Source organism: Jaculus jaculus, chromosome 18 (genome assembly GCF_020740685.1).
Source record: "Jaculus jaculus isolate mJacJac1 chromosome 18, mJacJac1.mat.Y.cur, whole genome shotgun sequence".
Classification (NCBI taxonomy): Eukaryota; Metazoa; Chordata; class Mammalia; order Rodentia; family Dipodidae; genus Jaculus; species Jaculus jaculus.
The window spans coordinates 46,607,645-46,629,991 of NC_059119.1; the positions used below are offsets into that span (position 1 = coordinate 46,607,645).

A 22,347-nucleotide genomic window follows, 5' to 3' on the forward strand; every position below is an offset into this window, starting at 1 on the left:
TTAGCCCCTCTCCCTCCAAGTTTTACCTGACATTTGTTACCTCTTACAATGGTTTCTATTTATTTATTTATCTATTTATTTATTTATTTATTTGAGAGCGACAGACACAGAGAGAAAGACAGATAGAGGGAGAGAGAGAGAATGGGTGCACCAGGGCTTCTAGCCACTGCAAATGAACTCCAGACGCATGCGCCCCCTTGTGCATCTGGCTAACGTGGGACCTGGGGAACCAAGCCTTGAACCGGGGTCCTTAGGCTTCACAGGCAAGCGCTTAACCGCTAAGCCATCTCTCCAGCCCTGGTTTCTCTTTTTATAAGTAACTTTAGGGGCTGGGGTTATAGCTTGGTGGTAGACGGCTCACCTACATGCACAAGGCTCTGGTAGTTCAATGCCTGGTACCACCTTACCCATACACGCTAAATAAATAAGCAAACAAACAAGTAATGTTGGCAAAAGTAGGAATCCAGTCAGCAAACAGAACTTTGGCCCATATAATTATTTTCCAAGACGATTCACTGCATTATTTTCATACACCATGAAGATAAAGCAGCGAGATATTGTAAAGTTATTTTAAGCTCCCCTAACTTATCACCATATGGAATCTCCCTCGATTCCCAGACCTCAGTGTGATGGTCTATTGTCACCAGGGAGCGTCATGTAAACCACTCTTAGAAAATACAACTCCTTGTTCAAAAGTCTTCAGGTCTGTTCCCTTTGAGGGATGAACTGTTAAGTTCTTTCAGGTAGCACTGTAAGCCACTATAAACTTGGCCCGAACCACTGCGTTTTATTAGGCAAATTTCTTTGTCCATCCTTCCTTCCTGGTCCTGAGTGGGGATCCACACGGCACTGTCTGAGGTTCCGATAGCAGCAGGCTTTGAAGTTCTGCCTCCTTTCCCACGTGGCGTTCAGTCATCTGTCAGAATGCCTCCCTCTGCTTTCGCAAAATGCTCATCACTCAGATCTCCTCCGCTCCACGGCACGGGCCCGTGAAGGGTTCTGCACTGCATTCCGGCTGCAGAATGCCTGTCCCGTCGGGATGCCCCTAGACCAGCTCTCAGAAAGGCAAACATGCCCTCACTGGGATACGCCAGCGAGCTTCGTCCACTGGAGAACGAGGTGAAGACATTACAAATTCAAGTTGTTCATGTGCCACGCAAAGGCCGAAAATTAACCACCAGCTGCAGGCAAGGTAGGAATGGCCAGCACATACAATTGCCTCCAACACTTCCCAGCTACCCCAGCTCGCCTGTGTGCCATGACCTCACATCTGGTGTTAACTTCCCATCGTATTTCTGACAGTCTTCCACTGCTTCACAACCACAATGGGCAACTTTTCTCAAGTGTGCTTTTTTTAAAATTTAAAATTTTTTTAAAATTTAAAATTTTTTTGTTTTATCTATTTTTTAGAGATTTTCTTGTTGTTGTTCATTTTTATTTATTTGAGAGTGACACAGAGAGGGAGGCAGAGAGAGAGAGAGAGAGAGAGAGAGAGAGAGAGAGAGAGAGGGAGAGAGGGAGAGAGAGGGAGAGAATGGGCGTGCCAGGGCCTCTAGCCACTGCAAACGAACTCCAGACACATGCATCCCCTTGTGCATTTGGCTAACATGGGTCCTGGGGAATCGAGCCTCGAACTGGGGTCCTTAGGCTTCATAGGCAAGTGCTTAACAGCTAAGCCATTTCTCCAGCCCCCACATGCACTTTTTGAAACAAACCTCAGGATTTTTTTCATTATAAAGCACTATACTATGTTAACATGTATTTTTCTGAATCATTTTAACATGTAAATACAATTAGTGGGGTTGGGGCAAAGTTGATTTTTTAAATAAATAAAATATTAAAGAGATCATGGTCCATAATTAACCTGAATGCCTCTATATATCAACTAATCCAATCTACTAACCCACATAGTCCTCAAGGTACATGTGAATTATGAACTTACTCAAAAAGATACTAGGAACTATGAAGTCCAGAAGGAAATGATGCATTTTAAAGGACTCAGAGTTGATATACATCAAAAGGTCTAAATACATATGTTTATCTCTGTTGTACTTACCATCTCCTTGCTACAGTAGAGCTCCTGACCAAAAAGAAGCTGATGGAGGTAAGATGTTTTAGCTCAACGATGGCATGAGCAGAGGGTGGACATCAACTTGGTCCCAAAAGATGGCCAACAGCAGCAGATAACTGTGCCAAACACTAGCAAGGGGAAGCTGGCTATGACACCCATAAGCCCGTCCCCAACAACACACCTCCTCCAGAAAGACTCCACCTCCCAAACTGCCATCAGCTGGGAAACAAGTATTCAAAACACATGAATTTAAAGGGGAAGTCACATTCAAACTACCACATTTCTCCTCTGGCTCCCATAAATTAGTGACCATCCGATTTGTAAATGCAATGCATTCAGTCCAACTTTAAAAGCCCCCATACTTTTCACTAATCCCAACACTATTTAAACACCCCCGTAATCCAAAGTCTCTTAACTGTGAGCTTTGTAAAACCAAAATAATGGTACGGAGTAAACATCCACACTGTAAAAGATGACTCCAGGCATAGCAAGGGGAGACTGAATTAATACAAGATCTAAAACATGGCAACCATCACACCCTGCAGCTCCAAGCCCAACATCTGTAACCAGTGACGAAGTCTCTGGAGTTCCAATTTGGATCCTCCAGCAGGGCTACTTATCGCCTGAGGGAAACACCATCCCAAACCAGCAGCTCCCCTGGGCAGCCGTCCCATAGTCCTGGTCTTCCAGAATCTTAGGGTTTCCACTGCAGCCCACAGTTCATCCCCATGACTCCATTGTATCTCCCCATAGGGACTCCAATAACCCTGCCGCACACTATCCAGTGGTCATTTCTAGAAACAAACTGAGTTGCAAACCCAATGACCTGTTCTTCCCTGGCTATGTTATACCCCCTTAGTACAAGGTAGGCTACCAAACATGTTCATCTACTGGGAAATAAAGCCAACTTTGAAGAGCAGGAAAACTGCCTCAGTGTTCTTTTCTGGTCCCCTGCTTTCAAAAGAGACAGCATTCTTTCTGGTGTCCCAATGCAGAAAAGCTGGCTCACCTCTCAAATGCAGGTGAAGTTACTCTAGTCTTCAGCTGAACTTTCATTTCCTTCTGTGCCATATCCATCTGCTCACAGCAGTCCCTTTCTAAATTCAACTCTGTTCAAGTTCTTAGGACACTGGCGGATCACCACAAGCCTCTCAAACTGCTTCTAGCCCAGTGCAACGTACTTTCTGCCCCTCATAAGCCAAGCCTACACAGTTCTTTCTGCGCTTAGGTCTTTCACACTGTGACCATAATCCTACCGGTCCACCCAATTCTACTTGCAGCACTGCAAGGCATCTCTGAGGGCAAGGTTTCAAATCCTTCCACATTCCTCCCACAAACCAGTTCCAAAAGCCCAAAAGCCACACGGTCAAGTTTCTATTGGCAATGACCTGGTACCAATTTTCTGTTGCAGTTACCAAGCACCTAGCCAAAGGCAGCTGCCAGGAGGAAAAATCCTACATTTTGGCTTACAGTCTCTAGGAGAAGCTCCATCATGGCAGGGGAACACAAGACAGGAGCAGAGGCTGGACACCCCCTCTTCCCCAGCAGGTGGAAAGCAGCAGCAGCAGCAGCACAGTGAGCTAAACTCTAGCATGGGAGAGCTGGCTGTAACACCCCTAACACCAGCCCCCGCAAGATTCTGCTTCCCACACTGTCATCTGCTGGGAAACAAGCATTCAAGATACATGAATTTATGGGGACCACTGAATCCAAACCACTGTGATCACCTTTAATTAATCCCGTTTTCACCCTTGGTTAGACAGCAAATACTGGGGAGACCCAAGACCCATGAAAATGACAAGAAGGAAAATCCAAATACCTAGCATGAAGCAGGTCATCTCTATCAGGTCCCAGACGCCCATCCCCCAACCCTGGGGCCCGGGAAACACTGGAGGAAGAGGTGGATGAGTATGCTCTCACTGCTGGCCAGAAAACCTTCTCCAGAGAGATGGCAATAGACACTAAGGAGACCCAAAACTCATCAACGCAGAAAATAAGAGCTCCCAACAGCTCAACATCAAAGGAGGCTTCTAACACACCATCCAAGACTCAGGGAAGACTGTGGAAGAGGGAGCAGAAAGAGGGTAAGAGTTACAAAGGAAGGAATGTATACTGGGAGGTGCAACCATGGCCCCAGAAACTACCAGTAACCCACTGAAGGAGGCCCTTAGGGCAATGTGGGTGAGGGAGAGGAGACAGAAAAGGATAATCTGATGGGAATATAACCAATTTGTAATATCGTCATATATTAAAGTTCCCAATGAAAAACAAACAAAGCAGTAGGTATTATAGATGTATAGATATTATCTCAGTGAAATTTTTTTTGTAAGATTAGTAACAATTTGATCTGACTTTATTGTTTCTTAAATTTTAACGTTTGTTACATACCATTTCATAACAGCACAAACATTTGCTTCCATAGCAGTTTTTGTTATGTGGACACACACACAAAAAAAGTCAGGCACCCGAGATGGTCACACACCTTTAATTGCATCTCTTGGGAGGTTGAGGAAGGAGAATCACTGTGTGTTTGAGGCTACCCTGAAAACACTGGAATAGGCTGAGACCATTCCTCAGCAAACAAACAAAAAGATTTAGTGATAATTATTTTTATTTTTTCCATATTCTATTTTTCTTTATTTATTTGAGAGAGGTAAAGAAATAAGCAGGCGGGGGGAGAGAGAGAGAATGACTGGGAATGCCAGGGCCTCCAACCACTGCAAATGAGCTCCAGGTGTAGTACCCCCTTGTGCATCCAACTTTCGTGGGTCCTGGGAGTTGAATCTGGGTCCTTGGGCTTTGCAGGCAAGCACCTTAACCACTAACTCATTTCTCCAGCCCTATCTAATAATATTTAAGTAGCTACCTTCGGGCTGGAGAAATAGCTCAGTGGTTAAGGCACCTGACTGCAAAACCCAAGGGCTTAGGTTCAATTCCCCAGTACCCACTGAAACCAGAGGTACAAAGTGGCACAGGTGTCTGGAGTTTATTTGCAGTGGCTAGAGGCACATCCATTCTCTCTCTCTACCTGCCTCTCTCTCTCTAATAAATCAAGTTAAAATACAATTTTTAAAAATACTTAAATAGCCGGACGTGGTGGCGCATGCCTTTAATCCCAGCACTCGGGAGGCAGAGGTGGGAGGATCGCCATGAGTTCGAGGCCACCCTGAGAGTACATAGTGAATTCCAGGTCAGCCTGGGCTACAGTGAAACCGAAACCCTACCTTTGGAAAAAAAAAAAAACCACTTAAGTAGCTATCATCTCTACTATGTTTCTCAGTGTTGGCTTTTGGCTTGGCACAGTGGGAAGTGCCTACAGTCCCAGCTACTCGGAAAGCTGACACAGGGGAGCCACACAAGGGAGCCACGGGACAGCTTGGTAAACCACCTGCAATGCAGTCCTGCTTCATAGTACTCCTGAGTCTTGCGGATTCTGACTTCTTACATGCCTGGTATCTTTACCAAACAAACTGAAAGTTCTGTTATTACCCAGAAGCTGAATGATAATAAGAACTTGGTTTGTGATAATAGGATTGATAATTATTGCTTGTTACTTTTAAAACCCAACTTTTTGCATGCGCCAATACTTGTATATGCTTCTAAGCAGTAAGAGTGGACAGTTTTAGTTATTATTTTGTAGATTAAATGATTCATGGATGAAACTAATTAGGAAACCATCTTAACAAAAGCATTCTATTTGCAGAAAGACATCCTTGGGTGTGTGTGGGGAGGGATGCGTGTATAAGTGCAGGTGCACATGTACACACGTGGCACATGGATGTGGATGTCAGAGTACATGCTGTGAGGTGTCTTCCTCATTCATTCTCCGCCATCTTTACCGAGACAGGCTCCCTCCTAGAACCCAGAATTCACCAAGTTGGTTAATCTAGCTAGCGAGCTTGCTCCAGGAATCCAAATGTCCCCAACTCCTGAGCACTGGGATTACAAAGCTCAAGCCCTCCTCCCAAGGCTCGAGGGGAAACTCCACAATATCTGGGAAAATGATGGCATGACCAGAGGGTGGATATCACCCCCTGGCCCACATCAGGTGGACAAAAGCAACAGAAGAGTGTGCCACACACTGGCAAGAAGAAACTGGCTACAACACCCATAAGCCTGCCCCTAACAATACAATGCCTCCAGGAGGCATTAATTCCCAAATCTCCATCAGCTGGGAACCTAGCAGACAGAACACCTAAATTTATGGGGGACACCTGAATCAAACCACCTCACCAAATCTCTTACAACTCTCATAGTCTACAAATAAATCACAGTCTACAAATAAAAGGACTAGAAAAACCACAAAACTTTTAACAGTTTTCATTCAAAAGTAATGCAGCTCATTTTAAATTTACTTTTTTGAGCTTGCCTTCTTTGACTCACAAGAAATATTGAGCTATTTTGGAAAAGTCAAATTGGGATGTGGGGAAAATGGCTCAGTAGTAAGACACTTGCTATACAAGATTGAGTTTACCCATGAATTTGAGTCCCCAGCACCCACATAAAAAGCTGGATATTAGGGGCTAGAGAGAGGGTTTAGCAGTTAAGGTGCTTGCCTGCAAAGCCTAAGGACCCAGGTTCAATTCCCCAGGACCCACATAAGCCAGATGCACAAGGTGATACATGTGTCTGAAGTTTGTTTGTAGTAGCTAGAGACCCTGGTGCGCCCATTCTCTCTCTCACTATCTCTCTCTCAAATAAGTAAATAAAATTTTTTTTAAAGCTGGATATTAGGGCTGGGAGAATGGAATGCTCAGCAGTTAAAGGCCCTTGTTTGCAAAGCCTGTTGGGGCCAGGGTTCAGTTCCCCAGCACCCTCATAAAGCTAGACGCAAAGTGGTACAGGCTTTCAGAGTTTGTTCACAGCAGCAAGCAATGCTGGGGTAACCACATACACAAACAACTCACACACATAAATAAATAAAACGCTGGCCATGTGCGGTGGCTCACGCCTTTAATCCAAGCACTTGGGAGTCTGAGGTGGAAGGGTCTTTCCAGGTTTGAGGCCAACTTGGGCTAACAGCGAGACTCTGCCTTAAACGTCAATAGGAAAAGGCGGATTGTGGCCACTTATGCCTGTAACCTCAGTCTTGTAGGGGTGGTGGAGCAGAGACCAGAGAATCAATGGGGCTCCTTAGTTAGCCTGGGTTCAATAAGAAGCTTTGTCTGAAGGAAATAAAGCAGAAAAAGTGATGTATGATAGTCAGCGTTTTCCTCGGGCCTCCACATGTGTGTGCAGAGCATGCATATCTACACACACGTGCCTACACCACACACACCACAGCACACATACTATGCCAAAGAAAAATAAGAAGAGATGTCAAATTGGAAAACATAAACTATTGTTTCTTTAAAGATTTTTCCCTTATATACTAAAATGACTAACAGCTACGGCAAAACCATCTATACAAAAAAAAAAAAATCATCACAGTTGTTTTTTGTTGTTGTTTGTTTTTTCGAGGTAGGGTCTCACTCTGGTCCAGGCTGACCTGGAATTAACTCTGTCATCTCAGGGTGGCCTTGAACTCATGGCGATCTGCTACCTCTGCCTCCCGAGTGCTGGGATTAAAGGCGTGCGCCACCACGCCCGGGTCATCATAGTTTTCACTGACTACGATATTACACTCCAGACGATAACACCCATGCAACAAGTGACATCGGTCCTTCTTCAGTAACACAAGTAAAAGAATTCCCAGCGACATTAGCAAAAACAAAAGAAAACAAAAGATTAGGTGTGGCTTTAAGTTTCAAACCTCAAAGTCACTATACAAAAGAAAACAGTAATCCTAACAATTACTGACTTGCACCATGGTGATCTTAAGAGTAAAGGTCCTTGTGGTGCACTGAGGCAGAAGGATCACAAATTCAAAGCCTTTCTGGGCTACGTGTGAGTTCAAAGCCAGCTTGGGCAAGATAGACCCTTTTTCAAAATTTAAAAAAAAAAAAAAAGAGGGCGGGGACTAGCAGCTCAGCCGTGGAGTGCCTGCCTTGGATGTGTGAGGGAACAGGTTCAGTCCTTCTACAGAATCCCCACCACAGAAACAAACAAAGATCTATGCAGTAAGTACTTACTGTCATTATTTTATGAGAAAGCTGGGACTCGAGGCTGCGTAACTTGTTCACAGCTATGGAGCCCCGCACGAAGCCAAACATCAAAGGGAAAAAGAAGAATGAGTGCCTGCCTCAAACTCTCAAGACAACGTCGGCAAGCTGTGATCACTGGCATATGTGGCCTTCCAGTAAAGATGCAGTAATAAGTGGTTTTCTGCTTTACTTGTCTCTAGGTTTGTTTCCACTATAATCAATTCCCCTGCCCGTGAATTTCTGGCTCTGTTACGGCTGAGGAAAACACGGGAGTATTTACATTAAAGTCATTCTCTGGATGAGCAAATGAATGAATGAACGGTGCCTCCTTGGAGTCTCTCTTTGTTCCTTGACTACAACGCTCCTTTCTCTCTTAGCGTGAGCCTTCTTTGAATTTCTAACATGTGCTATATATAGCACATGTATAAAGCTGAGTCATACAGTGAAAGAGCACCAGGCCCACATGTATAAGAGAGCAGGGAAAGAAACAGCAAGCATCACTGCTTTAGGAAACTAAAGAGCACGACTTCCATTTCTTGCTCTGAAACAAAGACATCTGTATCTTCAAAGGCGTGAGATGCAGCAAGGGCTGAGGGAAGCATAATCAAACTACCGTGAAAACAGCTTGAAGACGGGAGAGATGGCTTAGTGGTTAAGGCGCTTGCCTGCAAAGCCAAAGGACCTCGGTTTGATTCCCCAGGACCCACGTCAGCCAGATGCACCGGGTGGCACGTGCATCTGGAGTTCGTTTGCAGTGGCTGGAGGCCCTGGAGCGCCCATTCTCTCTCCCCCAACTTCTCTGTCAAGTAAATATTTTTTTTTTTTAAAAAAAGAAATGTTTCTTTTTTAAGAAATTCAAAAGCATCCCCCTCCTCTGCCATGCTCTGTGATGTACATGCGTGTGGTACACACGTGTGCGTGGAGACCAGAAGGCCACATGTGGCACCTCGCTCTTTAAGAGGCAGGGCCTCCCCCCTCGAGCCCAGCGGGTGCCAATTCAGCTAGTCTAGTTAGCAAGCTTGCCTTGGGGATTCCCTGCCTCTCCTTACTCAGGGCTGGGGTTCCAGGAGATTGCCATGCCAACGAGACATTTAAGTCGGTGCTGGGGATTTGATCTCTCGTCCTCACGCTTGCAGAACTGAATCTCCCCAGTCCTCATCTATTTTGCCCTTCACTGCCTTGTGAACATTGTCTTATGCCTTTAAATAACCTAAAAGATTCGTGAGGTGTTTTTTTTTTTTTAAATCTCCTACTGTTATTATTAGCAGTACATCAAACAAAAACTTTAAGATTTACGATTTGTGACTGTCTTCTGGTGTTCACATTGACAGCTAGAGCATAACTTAGTTCTTTATGAGGTTTTATTATTATAAATGTCATTGTAATGAATACGTCTGTATAATGAAGACATGTGTATGTTTCATTTTCTTGAACTCCTAAAGTTTTATTCAGCTATAAAAAAAAAAAAGAAAGAAATTATGAAACTTGCAGGAAAATGGAATGAACCGAAAACTAAGATACTAGGTGAAGAAACCCAGGCTCAGAAAGACAAATGCCATATGGTCACTTGCATGTATGTGGGTCTTAGGTCTGAATTTCTAGATTTGTGTTTAAGTTAGGAATATCTGTGGAGGTTAGGAGGCTTAAAAAGGGGACATCTGGGGGAGATACTTCCAGAGGTGGGGGATCCAGTAGAACACACGTGATATGAAAGTAGGCGGGGAAAATGTAAGGGAGAAGTTGAAACCGGTATAAGGGCAAGGGGTTGGGAGAGTTAACCAAAACTAGGGATATGTGAAAAAGCAATATAGAAACCCACTCTTGTGTAAGCTAATTAAAAATACAGTTTTTAGAGCAGGGCGTAGTGGTGCACGCCTTTAATCCCAGCACTTGGGAGGTAGAGGTAGGAGGATCACTGTGAGTTCGAGGCCACCTTGAGACTACATAGTTAATTCCAGGTCAGCCTGGACCAGAGTGAGACCCTACCTTGAAAAACAAGCATATATATACATATATACATACATACATGTGTATGTATGTATATGTGTGTGTGTGTGTGTGTGTGTGTGTGTGTGTGTGTGTGTGTATATATATATATAGTTTTAGGTCTGGAGAGATAGATTAGTGGCTATTGCACTTGCTTGTGAAGCCTAAGGACCCATGTTTAATCTCTCTCCAGATTTCATGTAAGCTGAATGCACAAAGGTGAGGCAAACGCAAGATCACACATGCCCCTAGGTGGCATAAGCATCCGGAGTTTGACTGCACTGGCTTTGGCAATAGTGTGCCAATTCTTTCTCTCTCTCTCTCTCGTGTGTGTGTGTGTGTGTGTGTGTGTGTAATTTTAAAAAAGAGCTGGAATGAAGATACACTACGCGAGTGGATAAAGCTGCTCCTGGAAGCCCAAGGTTATTAATGGGAAAATCCCAGTGCCAGGAATGAGATCCCTCCCAATTAGCTGCTTGTCAGGGAGGTCCCCCAAACAGTAGTCTACTCCCAGTGCTCCTGGTTGCCTGCCAAAACTGTGAGCCCTCATTTTTGAAGACAACACACAACTCTGGTGCAGGACAGAGAGAAATCAAGCTGGAACTGAGCTGTACGTTTCCTCCTGGCTACGCAAGCTTCTGGGTGGAGGAGTCCGCAACAGTCTTACCCAGCTGTGGATCCTGTACCCTCCACGGCCGACCTTCCAGGCACGATGTGCCCACTGGTGTAACAGTGGCATGACTGCTATGGCAGAAGAGGAATGCTTTCTGATTGAAGTTGAGGCCTGCTTCTTGGAGAGAATTCACGCCTGGTTCTGTAAGCCTTGTCAAAAGCTTGTGGCTAGGAAGCTAGGTCCTGGGAGGTACAGGGGAAGACACCTGTTACTGTTGCCAGGCTAAATGAACAGGCTGTCAAACTGCCTTCTCAACTTTGTATCTGTATCCATAAAACAGTACTACTCTCAGTCCTGGTCACAGAAGTTTCTTCCTGCAATGGGTAGAGGTTAATATAGAATTGCAAGAGCTGGCAAAATTGCTCAGAATAGGTGACTATTGTGCACGCAACCCTAAACAGGACATGTGAACCATCTCATCTGAGATTTGGAGAATCTTCCAGAACAGGAGGAGGGAAGAATGGACGAGCTGGAGGATGGGGAGGAGTGCCATGGAATGCCGTCTTCTGGATACAACATGGCTGTTAACACCCATGTACTTACACTAGCTGGATTTCTGCACAAGACGGAGCCTGTCCGCGTTTCTGCAGGGAGGGAGTGGAGACTCACGGGAGTCCCTTCCCCGAAGAGTAGCTCATAGCAGTTCATAGTTACTAGGGAGGGTGGAGTCAAGTTCTTCAGTGATTTTGCCACTGATAATTTTCCCATCCTCTAAATGCAACAATCCTAATTGAACTCAGTGGGTCACGCAAAAAGATAGTAATGTAGGGGTAAGGTTCATTGGGGAGTAGGGGTTTAGTGGCAGTGGAGTAAGAGATGGTAATAGGGGTGAAGAGGATATATACATTTATGAACTTGTCAAAAATAAGAATAAAATAATAAATTCCTGGAAATAAGTTTTGGATAAAAATATGAACATTTTAAGGATTTTTGAATACTGCCAAATTGCCACTTAGAAAGTTCTATCAACATATGCCAACCCTTAACTCTCTCTTCCTTAAAAATTTTTTTTTTAATTTGTATTTATTTGAGAGAGAGAAAGAGGCAGAGAGAGAAGAATGGGCACACCAGGGCCTTTAACCATTGTAAACAAACTCCAGACACATGCACCGCCTTGTGTATCTGGCTTACATGGTTCCTGAGGAATTGAACTTGGGTACTCAGGCTTCATAGGCAAGCTCCTTAACCACTATACACTCTCTCCAGCCCATGTTTTTTGAAGACCTGATGATACAGCTGGAGGGTTTGCAAAGCATGTGCAAGGACATCGGTACAATCCCCAATACCAAAAAATGACGACAAAAACTGGGGACAGGAGGAACATAAATTCAAGGCCAATGTGGGCTGCAATAATTAATAAATAAAAGAAAAAATGAACTTCTACCACTTCATTTCCAGTAAGGACTGCACTAACTGGTACTGAGTGACCTACATCTCCCATTACAACCCACCATACGTTTAGGCAGTATAGATGGTCCCCAACTTATGATGGTTCAATTTAGGATTTTGTGACCTTACAATGGCATGAAAATGTTAAGCTTTCACATTCAGAAATCTATGTTGGGGAATTTTAATCTTTCCTCATATTATAAGCTACAGTAAGGTATTTTCCCAGCATTGGACAGCAGCTGCAAGCCACAGTTCCCAGTGATTCACGTGATCACAGTGGTGAGTAACCACTGCCCCATAGTGAAATATGTGCTGCTCAGCTACGATGTGCAAGAGGGTTAAAGCTAATAAATCTATTTATATTTATTTTTATTTATTTATTTGAGAGCAACAGACAGAGAGAGAAAGAGGCAGATATATATATATATATATATATATATATATATATATATATATATATATATATATATATATGAGAGAGAGAGAGAGGGGGGAAGGGGGGGGAAGAGAATAAGCATGCCAGGGCCTCCAGCCACTGCAAACGAACTCCAGATGCGTGCGCCCTCTTGTGCATTTGGCTAACATGGGTCCTGGGGAACCGAGCCTTGAACCGGGGTTCTTAGGCTTCACAGGCAAGCGCTTAACCACTAAGCCATCTCTCCAGCCCTAATAAATCTCTTTTTGACTCCGTATTTCCACCTACATGATTGTGAATCAAAAACACATAAACATGAGGTCGTGCTTCCAGATGGTGGACCAAAGACAGTATGAGATTGTGATTCCCATGAGAAAAGGAACATCCTCCACCAATGTCCTGGCACTATGCCTTTGCTACTGGGAGGAAAAATTTTAAAAAATCTCCCTGAGGTGCTCAAATGGAGCTTGAAGTGTCAGGGGCTGCAGGAATCGGAGGACATAATCTGAAGAAGGTTGCTATGGAGAGAAAAGGTTTTACATCTATGAGTGAAGTCCCCTGATTCTGCCTGGAGAATAGTATGTGTATCGATGAAGCCATGTGAGGAATACCATCTGGGGAATGAACAACTACAGTGAGTGAGTTTCACAGCTGTTAGGAGCAATAGTTCTAAGTAAAAATGAGGCCCTCACCCAGCAGTGACAACATCACCATGGTAACCGGGGGCCATGACCAGGGATGACTGTGTGCTGATATCTAAGGTATCAGCAGCCAAGGTGACTGAGGAGAAAATGGGTATAGGGCTGGAGAGATGGCTTAGCGGTTAAGCGCTTGCCTGTGAAGCCTAAGGACCTCGGTTCGAGGCTTGATTCTCCAGGACCCACGTCACCCGGATGCACAAGGGGGCACATAGGTCTGGAGTTCATTTGCAGTGGCTGGAAGCCCTGGCGTGCCCATTCTCCCTCTATCTGCCTCTTTCTCTCTCTGCCTGTCACTCTCAAATAAATAAGTAAAAATTTAAAAATAAAAAAATAAGAATAAGAAAAAGGAAAAATGGGTATAAAAACCTCAGCAAGGGCTGGAGAGATGGCTTAGCGGTTGAGCGCTTGCCTGTGAAGCCTAAGGACCCCGGTTCGAGGCTCCGTTCCCCAGGTCCCACGTTAGCCAGATGCACAAGGGGGCGCACGCGTCTGGAGTTCGTTTGCAGAGGCTGGAGGCCCTGGCGCGCCCATTCTCTCTCTCTCCCTCTATCTGTCTTTCTCTCTGTGTCTGTTGCTCTCAAATAAATAAATAAAAAAAATTAAAATATTAAAAAAAAAGGTGTGTGCCACCACACCCAGTTTAAAAAAAAAAAAAACAAAAAACCTCAGCAAAACTCAGAACACTGTCATTTAACTCAGAGAGGCAGACTGCACATCCCTCTTTGTGTTGATAGATACCCACGGTGAGAAAGAAGGAGAAGTGGGTGGGAGCCCTTGGCAGCCTGGCATGAGGCAGAGCAGAGAGAGAAGATCCCAGACACAGCCCACGGGCAAGTGATGTCCCAGGTGAGTGCCTCTGAAGTTCAGGCTACTTGTACCATAGAAGAGAAAGGGACCTGGCTTAACTGACATGTGTGAAGACTGAATAGAGTGTGGCGATGGAATTAACATAATCCAATTCCGCCTCTAGACTGCCGAGTTTAGCCCTCTGCCAGGATGAGTTACATGCTGCTCATGGTGCCATTGGCGCAAGGCGAACCACTACCCTGCGATGGGCTGTTTCCTGAAGGGGTTTCTCATCACCCCATCACAGTCCTCCAAAGCCACAGGCGGCACTTAGCCACATGGTGGCAATATGGTCCGAACACTGGGTGCTGAAACTTGTGCGGAGATGGTGTGGGTCACTCAGAGGGAAGCAAAGTGCGTGACGGCCACCCTGGATGAGAGGCCAGACTCCTACGATGGCACGGGGCTTGCCAAGGTCCTAAGACCGGAGCAACCGCCATATGGGAACCTGGTTTGCAACAAGAATATTCAGGGAGCCGGCTGTGGGGGCGCACGCCTTTAATCCCAGCACTTGGGAGGCAGAGGTAGAAGGACTGCCGTGAGTTCAAGGCCACCCTGAGATGACATAGTGAATTCCAGGTCAGCCTGAGTGCCAGAGTGAGACCCTAACTCGAAAAACCAAGAAAAAAAAGAATATTCAGATTGGCTGAAAGAAAACTGGAAGCTCTAACCTCAGAAATACACAGTGCAAATCCCTGTAGCTGGTATTTCAGAAACAAGTACATGATATTCTTATTTACCCTTGCCACAAAATGCATCACGTTAAGGAATGATGGAGATGAAGGTGCACAGAGAGGAAGGAGCTTAAGCCACAGAATGGAGAAAAACAAACAAACAAACAAACAAAAAAAAAGTTCAAGAAAAATTATGAGCAAAGGACTAAGATAGAAATTCTGCTCTACAAGCCAGAAGATGCAGAAACAGTCACAGCTCAAGCTGAGAAAAAGGAAATACCCGCCATTTTGTGTAAAATTATACATGAGATTGAAGAAGACAGAATGAAAGGAAGACTGACCAGCCAAGTGTTAAGAGATGAAGGGCTGGAGAGATGGCTTAGCGGTTAAGCGCTTGCCTGTGAAGTCTAAGGACCCCGGTTCGAGGCTCGGTTCCCCAGGTCCCACGTTAGCCAGATGCACAGGGGGGCGCACGCGTCTGGAGTTCGTTTGCAGAGGCTGGAAGCCCTGACGCGCCCCTTCTCTCTCTCTCCCTCTTTCTCTGTCTGTTGCTCTCAAATAAATAAATAAGAGAGATGTAAAAATAACGCATGGTTGAAGGATGCCATTGAAGAATGGGAAGGGGACAAAAACCACTGCAACCCACCCTACCAATTTCAACTCGGACAGTGGTGAACACTCCCCCTAGAGCCTCGAAAGGACTGGAAATGGAGTGAGAGCAGAAAGTGGAAACCTGCGGGCCTCTGAAAGGCCCAGGCGTGAGTCCTAGTGGAACTTCCTGAGCCTAGCTAAAGTTTGGCAAGGCCAGCTAGGACTCAGCAAGACGCCTAATGGCTTCTGTCCAGCTACTTACACCCAGGAATTGAAATTACCATTTCAATAGTTACAGTTTACTATTGGCCCTTACCTCTCCCCCACACCCCGTCCTAAAATCCCCACCTTCGTCCCCAACATGATATAGGCAACTGCTCATAGCAATAAAGTAAGTTTTTTTCAGTGAGTTCCTGCTTCCAAAAGACTCCCGACTCAGTGTGGTTTTTCTCCGGTGGCCAGGAGAGGTTTCTGGGTCATCGTATGCTTATCTTCCTTCTCAGCCCCTAGGGAGGAACCAGCAGGCCTGGTCCTTCCCTCAGCACTACCTGCCTGGGGAAGGAGCCCGGCAGAAACCAGCACTTCAACTACAGTGGAATTACAAACATATAGGCAAGAGTTTGCTCAAAGGGCAGAAAAAGATGTCACTTATACAAGTGGAATTTGGGGAAAAGGCAGTGAGTGACACATCAACTCTGACAGCAGAGGAAATGTGTGCCCTGGCCGGCAGAGTGGAAAATCCACATATTTATGAAAATCTTAGCCCCATCCTTGAGGAGCATGCAGGGATCAACATTCGTTGTTTGCTTGGGTAGCATCTGTGTGGGTCCAAGGCTTCCCCATTTAGATTTTGGCAGCCTCTGAGGCTGAGGGGCAGTTGGAGGACTATGCAGGAAGCTGTGGAGCTATGCTGCAGGTTAGGGATTTTATACAAGATTTATAACATGGGGATAATTAACCCACAAGTGGCAGGCACCATTTGCACCAGGAGTGAAGAAAACAGTGATAAAAGGGGCACCTCAGCATATGAGGATGGCCCTGTCTACATGCCAGACTATAGCCACAGTTAGTGAGTTTTTTAAACAAATGAGAGAGTTCGAAACTAATAAGGTGGTGACTTTACCTGCTAAGCCTATGCAGGCAAAAGCTACCTTTATGGTCCAAGATTGTAATCTAATGGCCCGAGCAGCACCCAACCCCGTATATGCCCCCAGTGCAACCAAGAATTCTGTAAATGCAAGACAGAGAAAAAAATGGGCAGGGCTCCTGGGGACACGATGCTCCCCAGGGTGTCTTCAAGAACATCAGGCCACTTGGGGACCACCACCTCCAAGAGGAGAGGTCCGTGTTATCAGACAGGCCCAGCAGGCAAGGACCGTGGACATCCGAGCCCCGTCATGGATCTCCACGGACACCCGAGCCCCGTCACGGATACCGCAGGGCCCGCATGGGGCGCCCGCCCGTACGCGCAGCTCCTCTGCGAGATAAGAGGCGACTTCACTGCCTGAAGCTTCTGGTGCACACAGAGAGCCGAGCTATGATAATAACTAGCTGGCCGGCCTGTGAAACTGGAAAAGAAATAGAAATTGAAGGCGTCCTCCAAACTAGCCAGAGAGCTCCCATGGAGAGAATAAGCTCCAACAGACATATTAGGAATAGATATGATACTCTTCCCTCAATGGATACCATAGAAGTGGTTAAAGGGAGCCAGCGCACTGCTGAGAACTGTCCACGTGCCGCCAGTAAACTGCCACAGGTTCCTCCGACTTTTTTTTCTTTTTTAAATTATTTATTTATTTATTTGAGAGCGACAGACACAGAGAAAGACAGATAGAGGGAGAGAGAGAGAATGGAGAATGGGCGCGCCAGGGCTTCCAGCCTCTGCAAACGAACTCCAGACGCGTGCGCCCCCTTGTGCATCTGGCTAACGTGGGACCTAGGGAACTGAGCCTCGAACCGGGGTCCTTAGGCTTCACAGGCAAGCGCTTAACCGCTAAGCCATCTCTCCAGCCCTTCCTCTGACTTTTACTAAACAGTGTCCATGGGAAGGAGGGATAGATGAGCTAACTGAGAATGTGAAGAGACTCCTAGAGGAAGGTGCTAGTGAACACACCCAGTCCTTCTCACATAGCAGTCCAGCATGGCCCACGAGGAAGCCTGGCTGGCAATACAGGTTCACAGTGGACTACAGAAATTGAAACACAAAATCCCCAGCCATGCCCGGGAATTTACCTGAAGGGGAGGACATTTTTAACAAAACCTGAAATTTCACTGCACAGTATTTTACAGTTGTGGATTTGTCAGGTATGTTCTTTTGCATTCCTCTGCATGCTAATAGTAGAGAATATACTACATTCACATGGCAAAATAAACAGTATCAGTTTACTAGAGTCCCAAAGAGATATTGCAACAGCTCCATCAGTCTGCAGTGGAGCCTGGATAAGGTGAAACATTCACCTGGTATCCTAATATCATCTTATATGGATGACATAATCATTTGTGGGATATCATGGAGGAGGTGCAAAAGTATTAGATGCAGTAGTTAAAACCTTGAAGGGGGATGGATAGAAGATTAATAATGTAAAGGACCCCCCCACACACACACTAGCATTAAGTTCTTAGGAATAATTTGGACCAGTGAGGGCCCCAAGATTCCCTCTAGAGTTATCAATAAAACACGAATGTATTGATTGGATTATTTGGATGTTGGTGCCTCCATATACCATATTTGCAATTAATACTGAAACCACTATATGATGTCACCAGAAAGGCTGCTGACTTCCAGTGGGGAGAGCAGCAGCAACAAGCTTTTGATCAAGCGTGTGCATATACATCTGGGTTTTGTCAACTAGATACTATATGACCCGAGGATGGCATATGTATGCATACACTGTTGTTTTTTTTTTTAACAACGATGGTAACTGGAGCATTTTTATTAAAAAAAAAAAAACCCATGTTTCCATTTTCAGAGAATTAGTATTCCTTCTTTGAGAAATTAGCATGGCTCCTGTATGAGGCGTTAAGGACATTTAGCCCCAGGATCAATGCCTAACAGTCAGAACCCCAGTGCCCCTGCTGGAATGGGTGCACATGCCAGGCGGAGCCCCGGCTGGAACGAAAACAGAACCAAGGGTATTACAGTGGAAATGGTACCTCCAAGCATTTATTAGGGACCACACGGTGTCAGCCAAAGGGGACACGCCTGGCTGGGGAGAAGAGTTGGCACAGATACCTCCGACACCCAGGCCATCATTCGTCGTGAATGCCCCTCAGAACACAGGGGCAGTGGAATGGGGCCCTACACGGGTGAACGCATGGTTCACGGACGGAGCCGCAGACACGGGGGCCAAGCGCGCTGGAAGTCTGCAGCCTGGAGACCCTCTTGACGGGTATATCCCGATGAGTGAGGGGGCGGCGAAGTCTGCACAGCCCTGCTGGCAGCAAAGGAAGGAAGGTGGACAGTCCGCATTTACTCTGACTCATGGTGCCTGGTTAAGGGAACAGCCCTCTGGCCGGCTAAGTGGAAACAAACTACTGGGGATTTCAATGGCAGGGATATTCGGTCTAAGGCTGGTTGGACAGAGATTAGCAAATTAGCAGAAGGTATAAAAACGTCCTTATAACACACGTGGACGCACACATGCGTAGGGAAGATGCCACTAGTATTCATAACAGTAAAGCAGGCCAGTCAGCTCAAATGATGACCCTAACAATTACGAATAAAGCCCATGGAAGGGGGTAGCTATTAGAGACCTGCGCATGACACTTAAAGGCGCCAGGCAATGAATGAGGAGCTGATTAGTAGAGAGGAATTAATAAAGCTGCATATTACTTTGGGACACTTGGATGTTCACGTGGAGGCAATGCAGAAATCTACAGGTAACTTGGCAGGAAAGCAAAAGAATAATTGCGTGGTGTCCTGGAACCGAGCTGAGATTTAGGCGTAACCCCCCTAGTGATATCTCCAAGCCTGAAAGATTTAATTTTGTCATTCAGATTGACTTTATTGGCCTTTATCTTCTTTCCATAATCAATATGCATGTACTACCGTAGATATATGTACAGGTTTGGGGAGCGCCAAGGCTTGTGACAAGCCAAATCAGGGTGCAATCACTTATATATTGTGGACTTGGACTGCACAACAGGGGACCCCCGTGCTAATTACTTCAGATCAGAGACCTCACTTTACAGGGAGTGTAGAGGATAAACGGACATATTTAATGGATATACTCTGGGATTTTCACTTACTATATAACCCAACAGTGTCAGGAAATGTAGACCATTTTAACGGCCTTTAAAAAAATAAACCTCAGGGCTGGAGAGATGGCTTAGCGGTTAAGCACTTGCCTGGGAAGCCTAAGGAGCCCGGTTCGAGGCTCGGTTCCCCAGGTCCCACGTTAGCCAGATGCACAAGGGGGCGCACGCGTCTGGAGTTCGTTTGCAGTGGCTGGAAGCCCTGGCGCGCCCATCCTCTTTCTCTCCCTCTATCTATCTTTCTTCCTGTGTCTGTCACTCTCAAATAAATAAATTTTAAAAAATGCTTTAAAAAAACAAATAAACCTCAGTCATTAGTTAAAACCCCTTTTTAAAAAAAGACATTGGAAACAGCTTGTTTTTGGTAAATTCCAGATGAAGACAGCACAGAGCCAGCCCCCTGGAGGAGGTGTATCATGGCGTCATTGACCTACCCAAATTAAGTGATAAACCTGTAATGCTATTACCACATAAAATTATGCAGCAAAACGCCAACAAATCTCTCTCCCCACAGGAAATCGTGGCACCCGGAGATAGAAACACAGTTTTGACAACAGCGGGATAGGGCGATCTATGCATGATGAAATTAACAGGTATCACTGGACGGCATCCAACATGAAAATAGTGGGACTCATTAGCTGGGTCATAGGTGCCGTGTGTACACTGGTAGTAGTGATCCCGCTGCTGGGGCACCATTCCTTCTGTAGCAACGGGAAATCTAATAATGAGACCACTCAGTGGACCCAAACATGGGTAACCAATTACAGCCTCTGTATTACAGACCTCATTACACAGTGATTTAGGAAACCTGTGGAATAAGGCGCTCCAGGAGGATGAAGGTGGTGGCCTTTTGTATTATTGTTATAATTACTGATGGTGAGTGGGGTATTGGCAATGACACCATCGTCAGCATGATAACCACCATGGTGGCACCACCAGCAATACCAACTAACCTCTATCCGGAGTTACAGGATTGGAACCATTACCATACTGGCCTCAATGTTTCATATGCAAGACGTTCCTTTTGGGCTAAGTATGCCTGGAGCCAACATGTGGGCCATCACGGGTACTCTTCTTACTGTGAACAGTATAGGAAGGCGACTGCCCAGCACAGCCCGATAGTCAGAGCTTCTCTAAGAGACACTGATCGATTATTCATGATGAAAACCCGTTACGTTGCCATGGTACTGAACTCCGGCGCCAGGTCACGTCCGCTTCTGCAATTTATGTTATGCACATGCACAAGATTGAGGTCTGCACCAGACACCACCACAGAAGTTCACCACAATGGGGGAGCCTCCAGATACTCTTCTGAAAGGGACAACGAAGACACGAATCAAACCTGCACAAGCAAATACAGAGCAGGGACAAAATTTTTGTCAGCCTTCTTTGTGCCATGAACGAAACAGATGCTTGCCCCTGCCAATGATTTTTATGATTAGGATGACAGCAGAGATGACAATTGACCAGCCACCGGCCACCCCCCTGCTAATCCCTGGCCTTCCCACCGGGAGGCTAAACAACCAACTGGCAGTTTTAAGTGGGCACCAATCCCGTCACCATATGGGGCTCCTTGCCCCAAGGAACTGTTTGGATTGTACCCGAGGTTAAACTCAACTAATTATACATAGTGAATTCCAGGTCAGCCTGGGCTAGAGCAAGACCCTACCTCGAAAAACAAACAAAAGAAGAAGAATTTAAAGCAGCAAGAGGAGAGATATATCAACTAATTATACTATTACATATTAAGGCAAACAAGAACGATGGAACTCACAGGTAATAGATATGAACGTCACTAATGACACTTTCCTGCCAGTACCAGGCTGGCGTAAGATACTGACCTTGGATACCTAGCATTAAAAATTTCCAATTATCCTTACTGCTCCAACAGCACAATACACTACTTATGATGTTGATCCTCAGATAAATTATAAACGCCTTGAATATGACACCTTACTTATTGTGGCTCTGGCAGCCCCTGGGTTGTATAAATCTACCAAAACCCAGGTGTGCCCTGCAGCCCTGGGTGTGCAGCACTCTGAGACTTTACCTTTCACTATAGTTGTGAATCACATACAATGTGATGATTATGCCCAAAGGCAATTATTACTCTGGATTTCCAAACAATATGACAGCTATTTTTTTTTTGTTGTTCTTATTTATTTATTTGAGAGTGACAGACAGTGAAAGAGGCAGAGAGAGAGAGAGAGAGAGAGAACGGGTGTGCCAGGGCCTCCAGCCACTGCAAATGTGTGCGCCCCCTTGTGCATCTGGCTAATATGGGTCCTGGGGAATGGCGCCTCGAACCAGGGTCCTTAGGCTTCACAGGCAAACGCTTAACCTCTAAGCCATCTCTCCAGCCCTGACAGCTACTTTTATCAGCCCCACTGGGTTGCATTTGAATGGGACAGCAGTCGAAATCGCAGCGACACAACCACACCTACGATGTCATGTCAATGTGACATGTACTGCTACCTACATGTTGGCAGACAATGGCAAACAGCAGAAGCAATTGTACTTTGCCAACTTGACTACCAGTATTTTTCGCAACAGAATCAACCAAACCTGTGATGCTGTGTAAGGCCACAAACCCTGTGCCTCACGGATGCAGGTTTCTTCCAGCAGACACTCAGGACTTTAGGTGATACCACCCACACTACAGCA

General features: G+C 45.6%; 1 protein-coding gene across 1 annotated transcript in view; it reads right to left on the bottom strand.

Moving 5' to 3' along the window:
• Socs5 (suppressor of cytokine signaling 5) overlaps positions 1 to 21,002 on the bottom strand; it is a 40,915-nt gene extending 19,913 nt beyond the window's left edge. The window contains 1 exon segment of the mRNA XM_004660141.2: positions 20,637 to 21,002. The gene's annotated coding sequence lies outside the window, so the exon portion shown is untranslated.
• Between the last annotated feature and the right edge of the window lie 1,345 nt (positions 21,003 to 22,347).